At 31.0% G+C, this 12,064-nt stretch overlaps 1 protein-coding gene across 1 annotated transcript in view; it reads left to right on the top strand.

Moving 5' to 3' along the window:
• The window catches only part of LOC134710251 (cleavage and polyadenylation specificity factor subunit 2-like), a 132,774-nt gene that overhangs the window by 58,370 nt on the left and 62,340 nt on the right, over window positions 1-12,064 (top strand). The gene's annotated exons all lie outside the window — the stretch shown is intronic.

The following is a 12,064-nucleotide window of genomic DNA, read 5'->3' as shown; positions in this document are numbered from 1 at the left end:
CTTTACTGATGACCTAAATTACATGTGAAATGCATGTGCTGAGTAAATTCCAATATTTGAATTTTCCATCTTTTTTGTCTTGTGGAAAATAAGAATAAACTATTAGTTGTTATAGTAAAATCACACATTTGTTTAGGAAAATATAAGTTAAAATATAAAGGAATATATTGTACTAAAATTTTATTAAAAAATATGAAAAACATATAAAGAAAAAAAAAGATGGCCCATTCCCTAAGCCTGTAATATTCATAAGTTTTAATGTAAAAGTGCTTGTATTGCTTCTCTCATCACGTAAACTGTTAACCCATCAATAATCAATATCATTACAAGCTTTATATCAGCAATTAGTATACTGTTTGTTGTTAATTACTTTTATTTTCATAATTATGTTTCCTAATTGCATTTGCAATTACAAATCAAATCAAATCAAATATTTTATTATAGTCTCACCTCTCTACATGTACAATACAAACATGAACACAATATATACAACATGTTTTAATTAAAAGTACAAAACAATCTTAAAAACATTCGAGAGCCACTCTCAAAAGAGTTATGAGAGACTTTTACATAAAAAAGGACAGCTCGATAAAAATATAAAACATTTTTTATCTATATAAAACATTCTTCCTTTGAATTAAAATATCATGGCAGATTATTGTAAATAAAAATATAAATTTTTCATCATCATTTAAGTCTAAAAAATCAATATTAAAAGAAACTGCTCTAGTAAAAACCTCTTGTCTTGCCTGTGAATATAAAGGGCATTTAAGTAAAACATGTAGATTCATTTATTTTCAAGGGTACCAATGTTCTTGGATTCAAATTCAATTATGATTTCTATAGAACTGAAAAAAAAAGTAATCAATTATTTTACTAACTAGGTACAAATGATTTTTTAATCTGAACTTCATTAAAGTGCAGGAACAAATTTAATTACACTCCCACCTATTTACAAAAAAGATTTATACTTTAAAAGTATTTTTGTCATGATTTCAGAACGAAAATAAGAAATCAGATTTTCTCCTGGAATTCTCAAAGGTTTTTGATAATACTGCTATTAAAGAAAATCTCATTTTTCATCCATAGAGATACATGCCTTTTAGATTTACCCAATAATCTTCTTATCTTTATCTGCTATCTGTCAGTATTCCAAAATATGTAGCAGCAACACTAAAGTCTCTGGAGACAAGTTTCCTTTCCGAGAAAATAGAATTACTGGTGAAAATCTATTCCAATCTTGTCAAACTTATAATACGATGGTGTATGTCTTCCTCTTTGTCAATATCCCAAGGGGAAGTAAAAAACTACTGGATATATGTTAAGATTAGACGGTTAATGTTGATTTTGAAAATTGCCAGTGACATATTCAACATTTCCTTTGAAATTAAATAAGAATAACTCTCTATATCTATGAGGAAACTGATATTTGTTGTTTTTATTTCTACAAAGGCTTGGTTTAATAAAGTCCTGGTGCTTGGTTCCATAAATCTTGGTGCGCATGTACTTACACACCAAATATTGAGTTATCATCTTCATATACAAAATTATTGTAATGGTTTAATAGCTGAATTTTTTTTAAGATGGCACTTACAAATGGAAAAAAAAAAAAAAAAAATGAATTATGTATTATTTATTGAATTCCTTTATAGGTTGATAACCTCAATACAATAACATTAGACAACTGTATGCATTTTATCTGCAATGCAAAGTGATATTAAGACCTTACTTGACAAGGTCCCAAAGAACACTCAGTTACAATGTAGTATGAGTCTCGGGAGGCATTCTATAATACAGTTAGATGTACAAACACTAAACATCAAAGAAGCTGTAGATGGTATCTCTAACCCTAGCGCCATTTCAGTGACAAATTACTACTGATTATTATCTGTTTTTCACAAGAAGACACGATTCCCTGACAAATCGTGTAGCAGAAAACATGTCCTTCAGGTAAATACAGTGCATTTATGAAATTAAAAACAATAGCTTAAACAATCATATTCTTTAATAATATGCTATGTTACATTACCCTCTATATATACATAAAACAAGATACTGTGCTATAAATGGACTCTTCGCTGACTTTCTTGTGATACAGTAGTTCTGTGACTTTCTTGTGATACAGTTAAGTTCTGTGAAAAGATTCTTCTGTGATTGTTGTTCTGTGAAAAGATTCTTCTGTGATTGTTGCTCTGTGAAAATGATTGTAGTTCTGTGAAAAGATTCTTCTGTGATTGTTGCTCTGTGAAAATGATTGTAGTTCTGTGAAAAGATTCTTCTGTGATTGTTGCTCTGTGAAAATGATTGTAGTTCTGTGAAAAGATTCTTCTGTGATTGTTGCTCTGTGAAAATGATTGTAGTTCTGTGAAAAGATTCTTCTGTGATTGTTGCTCTGTGAAAATGATTGTTGTTCTGTGAAAAGATTTTTCTGTGATTGTTGCTCTGTGAAAATGATTGTTGTTCTGTGAAAAGACTCTTCTATGATTGTTGCTCTGTGAAAATGATTGTTGTTCTGTGAAAAGAACCTTCTATGATTGTTGCTCTGTGAACATGATTGTTGTTCTGTGAAAAGATTCTTCTGTGATTGTTGCTCTGTGAAAAGACTCTTATGTGTGAAATTTAGACCCTTTTGTGATTGTTGTTCTGTGAAAAGATTGTTCTGTGTCTTTTATCAATACCCAGCTTACTATACTGATCATACATAAACTGTTAGTATGCTGATATAATTTTGAAGTGTTATAATGATAGGAAGTACCAATTGCGTTAAATATCTTTATGCTAAAAGCATTTTGCTTCATATCTGATTTGCAGTGAACTTGTAATGTGTTTTGTCATCTCAAAGAGGTCAAATTCATATTAAAAATAAGATTCTCAATATAGCCATACATTATCTTCTTTGGGATCAAAGGTATTTAGGTTTCCAATTAAGATTATGATTTCGCAGGTGAAGCCAACCAAGTAAAGTTTGTGAGAGTAGTATTGGCTTTTGGGCAATTTGGAAAACCACAGAATTTCTCACTTAATGATCAGTCTTAGTATGGGTGGTAAAACAATCATGACATTTCAATCAATTATAAACACTTTACAGTAAAGAAAAACTGATTTTACTTGTAATAGAGACATAATTGCTAAGTTCAGATTGCTTAGAAGATTATACCAATAGAAAAGGGGATTATTTTTATATGGAATTGGATACTCTTATTAAGTAGGGCAATCACTGAAATTTTCTGAGGTACATTACAGTTAATTATTACATATCATTTTATGAGTTTAACGGAAAAATAGCATTTTGTGTCTTGAATGGAAAAACTATTTGTTACAACATTTTTATAAATAAATCACATCGATTTTCATATTTGAAGATTGAAGAAGTGCTTTCTTTCAAAATCCTGAACTCCTGCAAAAATAAAGGCCCAATCCTGACTCTCCCAAACAGAACTATCACTCCTCTACTTTGTTGCTGTTGCACCGTTTAGTCTGTTTCTAAAGCTGTTATTAAAAACTTCAGGCAATCCTGACTTCAGAGGTCAAAGAAGTCCAGACAAATTAAGAATACTATAAAATTTGCAAGAAATTAGTTTTGAGTAATACCCTCGGACATATATTTCGTACATTCCGGCCTCTTGACATTTTTAACTATGGATCTTAAAGCAAAGAGCGTTACAAAACATTAGAAAATACTCATCACTTTGGACATATATGTGATACATTGAAACCTCTTGATATTTATGGCTATGCATCTTTAAACAAAATGTGATACAAAACATTAGTAGCTATATCTATTGAGTATATGTATATAACGGGATAAAATCATTTCAGGAGCGCTAGTTATGTAATAAAATTAAATGTTATACGATATTCAGATTAAATGATTGCCCTAGCAGGAGAAATTACTATAACATTTTGTTGTTTAATAAGATAAAATGATGCATCATGGGACAATATATTGTACTTATTACATAACAATGATTTATAAGGTCTGGTATGATTATAAATCGTAAAAGAAACCAGGAAAGAGCCGTTATGTAATATATTAAGGCCTTATGGATCATGTACAAACATGGGAAATGCTGCCAGGGAGCAGCCATTATGTAAAAGATTAAAGCCTTATGGATGATGTGCAAACATGGGAAAAACTGCCAGATGTAATGGATTTAGGGCCTTATGGATGATTTTCAAACATGGGAAAAACTGATTATTACATATTTCATGTGCAAAATGTGCAGATTGTGCAGAAGAAAAAACAGAGTGCACTTGAATTAAATTAATTACATTAATATTTGATATTAAATGATATTAATATTTAAATATTTTGATAAATTTTGAAATTAAAAGAGTGATAATAATGTTTACAAATGCCATTGCCTGAAAATGTGTTTTCTGATCTACAGACAATTAATTCTGGGGACAGATCCAGCTCAAACTGTGCCGTTTGATCTTCTGTGATTGATTGCATTTGAAGAGCAGGATTGCTGTGTCATTTATATTTACCAAACATATTTTAATGTAAATTAAAAAATCAACTTAAATCCATGTTACTTTCCTCTATTTACCCCAAAAATGACAAAGGTTTAACATTAAACATCCTTTTGACAACCAAGCATTCTGTAACACTGTAACACTAACAATGAGCGTAAAGTGCTTTTCAATAAAGTATAATACTATTTACATCATTAGCCGTTATAGTAGTACTTTTAATGTTTAGTAGATTATGATAGAATCGGAAATAAGTAAATGATTTAGCATTGTGAATTAATTTTTATAGTAAAAGATAGGCGAGAATTCAAACACTTTTTTCATGTTAACTCCAATTTCTATCCTATCCTACTTTTTGTTGTGATTGTACCCAAAAGACTATTAACACAGGTTTTTTGACAGGATCACGCCTACAAGAAAGCATTTTTATGCTATAGCGTAGTCGTTTTGCATATTTCTGAAGACCTTGGGGATGAATACTATTAGGAAACAATTCACTCATTCTCTTAAAGGGAATTAACAGCTGACATAAGCCATCATGGTTCATGGTGCCGTTACAATGTTTTTTTCTTCCACTAACATGTCTACTATGAGACGAGTATTTGTCTTGAAGAAAAGACGTCAATCTTGATTTGCTAATGGGGTTGTTGTATAACAAAGTAACATGGATCCTTGTTATCCCATTTGGTCTGGCCTTGTGTCATTTCATGGACATATATTGTTAATTAAATTGGATGATAATGGAATTGTCTAACTCAAGGTCTTCCTATAACAAATGTAAACAAGTCGTTTTCTTGAAATTTGAAATTAAATTAATTAAAATCTTCTTTTTTTCTTTCGCAAACACAAAAAAATAGAACGTATGAGACATTCATTGCGTACTCTATTTGTTAATTGAATCACGAAGGGTCATAATACAGAACTGACAGTTAAAGCATGCTTTAGTGAATTTTAATGTTTTTTACAACATTGAAATTCGATAAAGCATGCTTTTCTTCTTTGTTACAAGGTCAAGATAAAATGAGCCTAGATTCCATCCTAATGAGAAGAAGCTTCTTCAAAATCCAAGCAAAGTTTTTTTATATAAGATAAATATATATTTATACATTGTGAAATGCTTAAACTGGCTAATCCCATTCTGTCGATGTTGTTGTTATGTTATATACTAGTTATGTGGCTGAACATATCATTATGGTGTTCAGTTGACAGTGATCTAACTTAAAGAAACGACTGTCTTTCTGTTCTCGTTTATGCTATGAAATACCAATATTTTACCATGTTTAGGTCGAGTGATGTACCGTTTAGCTGAATGAATTGTATTGATACAATTTCTGTTATATCTAGATTGATTGGTTGAAAATTTTGTTGTTCAGTATTTTGTGGTAACAGAACTGGCCTGATCAAACTACATACTTTGGTATTAGCTGCTTCTCGGCAATAAGCATGCAGCATTAAGAAGCAAGAGCAGACTATTGAGCTTAGAGTCAGAAGAAAGGGTCTGGTTAGGGTGGAAATTGAATTCTGACTTAGGCTGTCGGTTTTGCACAAAGCAGGGCTAATATTCATATTAGATTAACATTTTCTTGTTCTGAATATGTCTTTAATTTGCCCCTGGACATAAAACAGCCATTTATCATCATCATTATAACAGATGGTCCAGAAAAATAACCCCTGCAACTGGTTTTCACTTTCTTACCATGTTTACATTTAGGTTGGCTTTTACCCTGTTTACTAGTGATTGATACTTCCATAGTAGACTTGACCTCTGTGAGCACATTCTGTCCATGTTTATGTAATTATAAAAAAGAGATAGATCTGTGTTATCTGTAGATATTAGCAGAGATTTGTTGATGAAGTGTCAGATCGAAATGTTTTACATGTTTTTATATCCTGTTTTCCGACTGGGTGGTAATGTAAGCAGCAAGCATGTGTTATTGAATTGTTTTCTGTCTGAGACCAACTTTGTCAGAGTATGATTGTCATGCTTCTAAGTTTTTCATGTTTTTTGTAACTTCTCTCAATATTTATTTTGTATGATCTTGTTTCTCTAGGGTTGATATTATTAATTAAGAAATTGATATTTATTTTACTTCTGTTCGGTAAACAGAAAATCGTAACAATTTTATTAAAGCCTGTTTGTATTTGTTGTGTTGGTTCTCACAACAGTGAAGTGCATAAGTAGTCCTATAACATATGACCTCGTGGGCATTATTCACTATTTCTATTTGCTGTTCTGATATTTTCTTTTTACTATCAATGTGCTACCCGAATTCAAAAAAAATAAAAAATGAAAATATCAGTATAAAAACGTTAAAAATTGAATAAGAATGCGAAGTCATATGTTATAGGACTAGTGCATAAGCTGTTGTTCAACTTCAAAGGGCAAGATAAAAATATGTTGTTTCCAGATTCATACAAATTCTCCTTCTGTTACAATGATATTTGTAAAAATATTTTTCCATTCAAGCTGAGAGTTAAACTTTATATTTTAACTTTAAACTAAGGGAACCTTTTAGGTACCTTGTTTTATGACATTATTTTACTTTAAATTGCTGCTTAAAAGTGAGTTGTGAGCTGTTGTTGTTCTTTTAAAGGCTTCACAGAATATTTTGACATGAATAAGAAATATAGGATGTAGGTTAATAAGACATTGACCGAACAACATGATTAAATTAAAGTATTCAATCATGTTCAAAATAGATAGTATTGTGTTAAAATTGTTCTGATCGAGTGTTGACATATTTAACTGAAATGTGACAGAACTGATTCTTTGAAATTTATATCAAATTAAAAAATAACTGTACTATATTGGAAGCAGCATTATAACAACAAGTTGGAATTTAACCTTTCAAAAGAATTGGCAAATTAAGTATAGCTGAGTGCCAGTAGAATGTATTTTGCAACTGTCAAACCTATTGACAAGGGCAACATTTTCAACATGACTTTCAAAATACTAATTAAATGTTCAAAATAAAACATTAGAAATATCTCAAAAACTCCTTCATTCATATAATCTTCCAGAGACAACATTACAGGATTTTACAATTTTCTCCTATACTGGTAGTATATTGGTTCTTCTCTTTACGTTTTATCTATAATTGCTGTTAGATTTTCAGACTATTTGGCATATTTCTTTAAATGATAAATGAGACATTCCTTGTGAAGATCTGTCCATCACTGGGTTAATTGGCTGGCTTATAATAAAGATATCCTGACCTGGAGGAGGATATTGATTGACAAATAGGTCTACTGGGTGCTGATTGACACACAGTGTGTGTTGATGTATAATGTTTTAAAATAACTTCTGTAAGATTTGAGTTGATAATGACACTGGGTTATTGTTATGGATATAATATAGGACATTTTCTATTGTATAAAGTATCACAGTAAAGGAAGATTTTTCAAAAGTTTATTGCACTTACCTTTTTCTACTAACTAGGACATTTTGATAAGAACTATTGATAAATATCAGTTTTTCATAGTTCAGTTGAAAAGTTAAACATTTGACATTTCTGAGGATGTGTTTTTCAACAGACTGTCCGCATTCCAATGGGAACCAATTGTGCCTCTCTTCTTGCAGACTTTTTTCTTTCTTATTATGAGGCTGACTTCATATAGGAACTTCTAAGGAAGAAAGATGAGAAGTTAGCAATATCTTTTGACTCTACTTTCTGCTATAAAGATGATGTTCTTTCACTAAATAGTTCAAAATTTGGTGACTATTAGACTATGTTGAACACATCTATCCCATCAAACTAGAGATAAAGGATACAACAGATGCAGTTAAGTTGGTCTCATATCTTGGCTTACATCTAGAAATTGACAGTGAGGGTTGGTTGAAAACTAAACTTTACGACAAAAGAGATGATTTCAGCTTTCCAATTGTGAACTTTCCATTTCTAAGTAGCAACATATAATTTCCAGCAGCAACTGCATACAGGGTATATATCTCCCAATTGATAGGATATTCCTATGCTTGCATTTCCTATTATGATTTTCTTGATAGAGGGTTGCTCACTCGGCTCACAAGGAAGCTATTTAACTAAGAGTTCCAAATGGTGAAGTTGAAATCATCCTATTCGTAAGTTTTACGGACGCCATCACAAGTTGGTTGACCGTTATGGAATAACCGTTTCACAAATGATATCGGACATGTTCCTTATGTCATAACCTCAATCTCCTTCCCTTTCATGAATGTGACCTACCGAATTAGACTTTTTACCGGATCTGTTATAACATAAGCAACACAACGGGTGCCACATGTGGAGCAGGATCTGCTTACCCTACAGGAGCAGCTGGGATCACCCCTAGTTTTTGGTGGGATTCGTGTTGCTTATCTTTTAGTTTTCTATGCTGTGTCATTCATGCTGTCCCTTCTAGGAGTTCAACTATATTGCAATTACCTTGTCCATAAGTTATGTCTGTTCATCCTTTCATTAACAGGGTAAAATTATGGTTCAACTGTAGTCTAGCATGTAATTGTCACATCAACTTGAATTATATCAAGCAGAATCTGCTTGGCTTTTCATAGCATATGAAATTACACCTGACTTTTGGTAGATTTCATATTGCTGAGTCTGTATTTTGTCCGTTTATCACTTTTTGTCAATATTGTCAATTTGTTTTTTTCGACAAATGAGTTTTTCAATCCTATAGGTTTGTTCTGTACTTTTGTACACATCAATTGAAGACATTGTTAGAGCATTGTCTAGTCTCATATGTTTACTTCTATGGTAAAGTGAAGAAATTAACACAATTTATCTCCTAAAGTACCTCAGTATTACATAACAAGAACCAATAAAGCTATAGAATAATTCTACCATATAAATAATTAACGTCTATTTGCAACTTTTCTCTGCATAATTTGATCAACTTTCAGAATTAGTGAGAAAATAAAGAAAAGGATGATAGAGTAAAGGTTTGGTGTTCAGTGATAGCTGAAATAATTGCTAATTTTTTTATAAAATTTTGAATGTCAAATAGGTTATGGATCTGTAGGTGGCATGTTGCAAGGGAAACTTTCTGTCCTTTCCGTATATCATATTCCAGCTGCAGTCAAATTTTTAAGACTTTTATCCCAGATGACTTTTATTACAGGACCTACCTAATATATTATCAATTTGTTTTCCTCCTAAACATGCATGAAATATTCAGTTTACTGGAAATTCATCAACTAAGAAATCATCAATTAATCAACTTTATTTAGAAGCAACTGAGTTACATTTACTGATGTTCATGGTATCTATTGGCGTGAGAGAGCCCTGGTCTAGTGGTTAGCGCAACGAACTATTAACACAAAGGTTTCTGGTTCAATTCCAGTTCAGGGTGAAAGTTTCTAGAACTGATTTTTTGGCACTTCCTGGACACCAGTTGCGAGTATGGTCTAGTAAAACAATTATAGTCTGTCACATCTGCAGAGTGAAAAAAGGGATTAGTATAAGTTGCAATAATATGTTTCCCATTATCCGCTATAAATAAATATGTTTAAACTAAACTTTAGAGGGCTATTAAGAAGTTACAAATGAAGATAACAACTCAAACTTAGATAATTGTATATTTTTTAATTTGATTGAATCCAAAGGCGCTGTTTGAAAATACTAAAGAGAACACTGTGAGACTTAAGAGACTGTGTGCTGAGTCAAACAAGATCAAGATTTATAAATCAGAATTTGATACTTTCCTGCATAGCATGCAGTGTGCAGGATTAAGTGAATTGACTGTGCCATCAATTAAATTAATTTAATTTTGAGTGACATTTTTAGCATGAGAAGGAGGGAATAAAATGATCTCTTTATTAACTTTGCAGTATTTCACAGCTCATTAATTCTATCATTTTCTCCAATTCATCAAATTTATTTAATTGACCAATATTTAAATAGGAATAAAAAATAACAATAACTTCTATATTTGTTTGGTTTTTGTTGGGCTTGAGTGGAACAATTGACAGTATACCATTAGAATATTGTATTGTAACTCCTCTTCAAATAATAAAAAATCATTGCAGTATGAAGAGTTATTTTACACAAGTGGGGAAAGTAATTTTACTAATTGATAAAAAATATTATTGTTTCCTTCAAAACTGACATGTTCTTTATGATAAAGTGCGGAAAAATAAATATAATGGGCACATTACTATAATAAGTCCCGTTGCTTGTAAATCAGTGCAATGTAAGGGCAATAAAAATCATTGTATCGTAAGTAACTTCTTAATTATCCTAAATTAATGTTTGTTTTGATTCTTTCATATTGATAATGTCTTTTTTTAATAAATTTCCAGCGCTTAAATGAGATTACGGTATTCCAGTAATAAAATGATATTATACTCATCAAAGGTTCTTTAAGCAGTCATTATGGATCTTACTGTGATCCTATTATGAAAATCTGCAATTTGTAAGGTTAACTTGGTCTGATGTAATATAACTTTTGTTTACAAGCAGGTTTTTGTCTGAACGAGTTGAATGACATATATCTACAATGCTTTGATTCTAGTAAGGGTGACATAGTGGAAATATACTTACATGCTTTGATTTTAGTTAACCAGTAGCTGTTTTATGCTTATTTGTTGGTGTTTTTGTCTGTTAAAAAATTTAGTAATGAAATATATTTGCTTCTTTGCTTAAGACTCAGATTATGATATGAAAATGATGATATTGAATCTTTTATTTCGGTTTGCATAATTTGTTCCATATCTTCTTGGTTTCATGAATTCCTGAACATGATTGATTTCACATTTGGAGTAGGATAGACTAATTATCCTTCTAGATCACCTGGGATCCCACCCCACCCCCCCCCCACCCCGATTTTTGGTTGGGATGGTGTAACTGACAGCCTGTACTGTTTTCTGTAGTGTAATTTTTCATGTAACAAATGGATTTCCTTTAAGCATGACTATCAATTAATCCAAAGTAATTTTATCCATAGTTAGTAAATATTTAGTGGCTCAAATACACATTAATTTTATTGTAAAACCAATCTTTTTGTGGAAGGATATCAATTCAGGTTTAATTTTGAAAGTCATTAAAATCAACTTAAATCAGTAGGTTCAAGAAAACACCTCATTACCCACGGCAGTGATATATGGCATATTTTATGTACAACTAGTAGTTCCAAATCAACTATCAGATTCATCAAAAGCAAGTTATGCAAACAAATAGAAAAGAAATTTTTCCATAAAATTCAAATGATGCAAAACAAAACATGCAAATGAAAAAAGAATGAACTTGAAATCTGGTGCTTATTAGTAAATGAAATGGCGGGAGTAACTTTGATTGAAAGTTTGTTGGTTGTTGCAAAATGATATAGCTGATTTCTGTGCCAGTAATGATATTTTAAAGCAATATTATTCGTTTTTTAATTAAGATGGGAATTTTTCATTTTTTATTCTTTTCAAATTTCAAACAAGGCATCTTAATGCGTAAACCATTTTGATTTGATTGATAGATGTAAAGAAACAAATGTTGTCTATTTGTTATTGTAAAGATCATTCACATCAACAACCGAAGTTAATGACTCTCTGTACTTCCTTGTCTTATGTAATATTATATATTACAGCAGGTTCTTAGCTTCATTGGTTCAGTGACAGTTTTCA

The sequence above is a fragment of the Mytilus trossulus genome, chromosome 3 (assembly GCF_036588685.1).
Source record: "Mytilus trossulus isolate FHL-02 chromosome 3, PNRI_Mtr1.1.1.hap1, whole genome shotgun sequence".
NCBI classification, from domain to species: Eukaryota; Metazoa; Mollusca; class Bivalvia; order Mytilida; family Mytilidae; genus Mytilus; species Mytilus trossulus.
The sequence above is the reverse complement of the archived record's forward strand: the minus strand, read 5'-3'. Positions and strand labels throughout refer to the sequence as shown.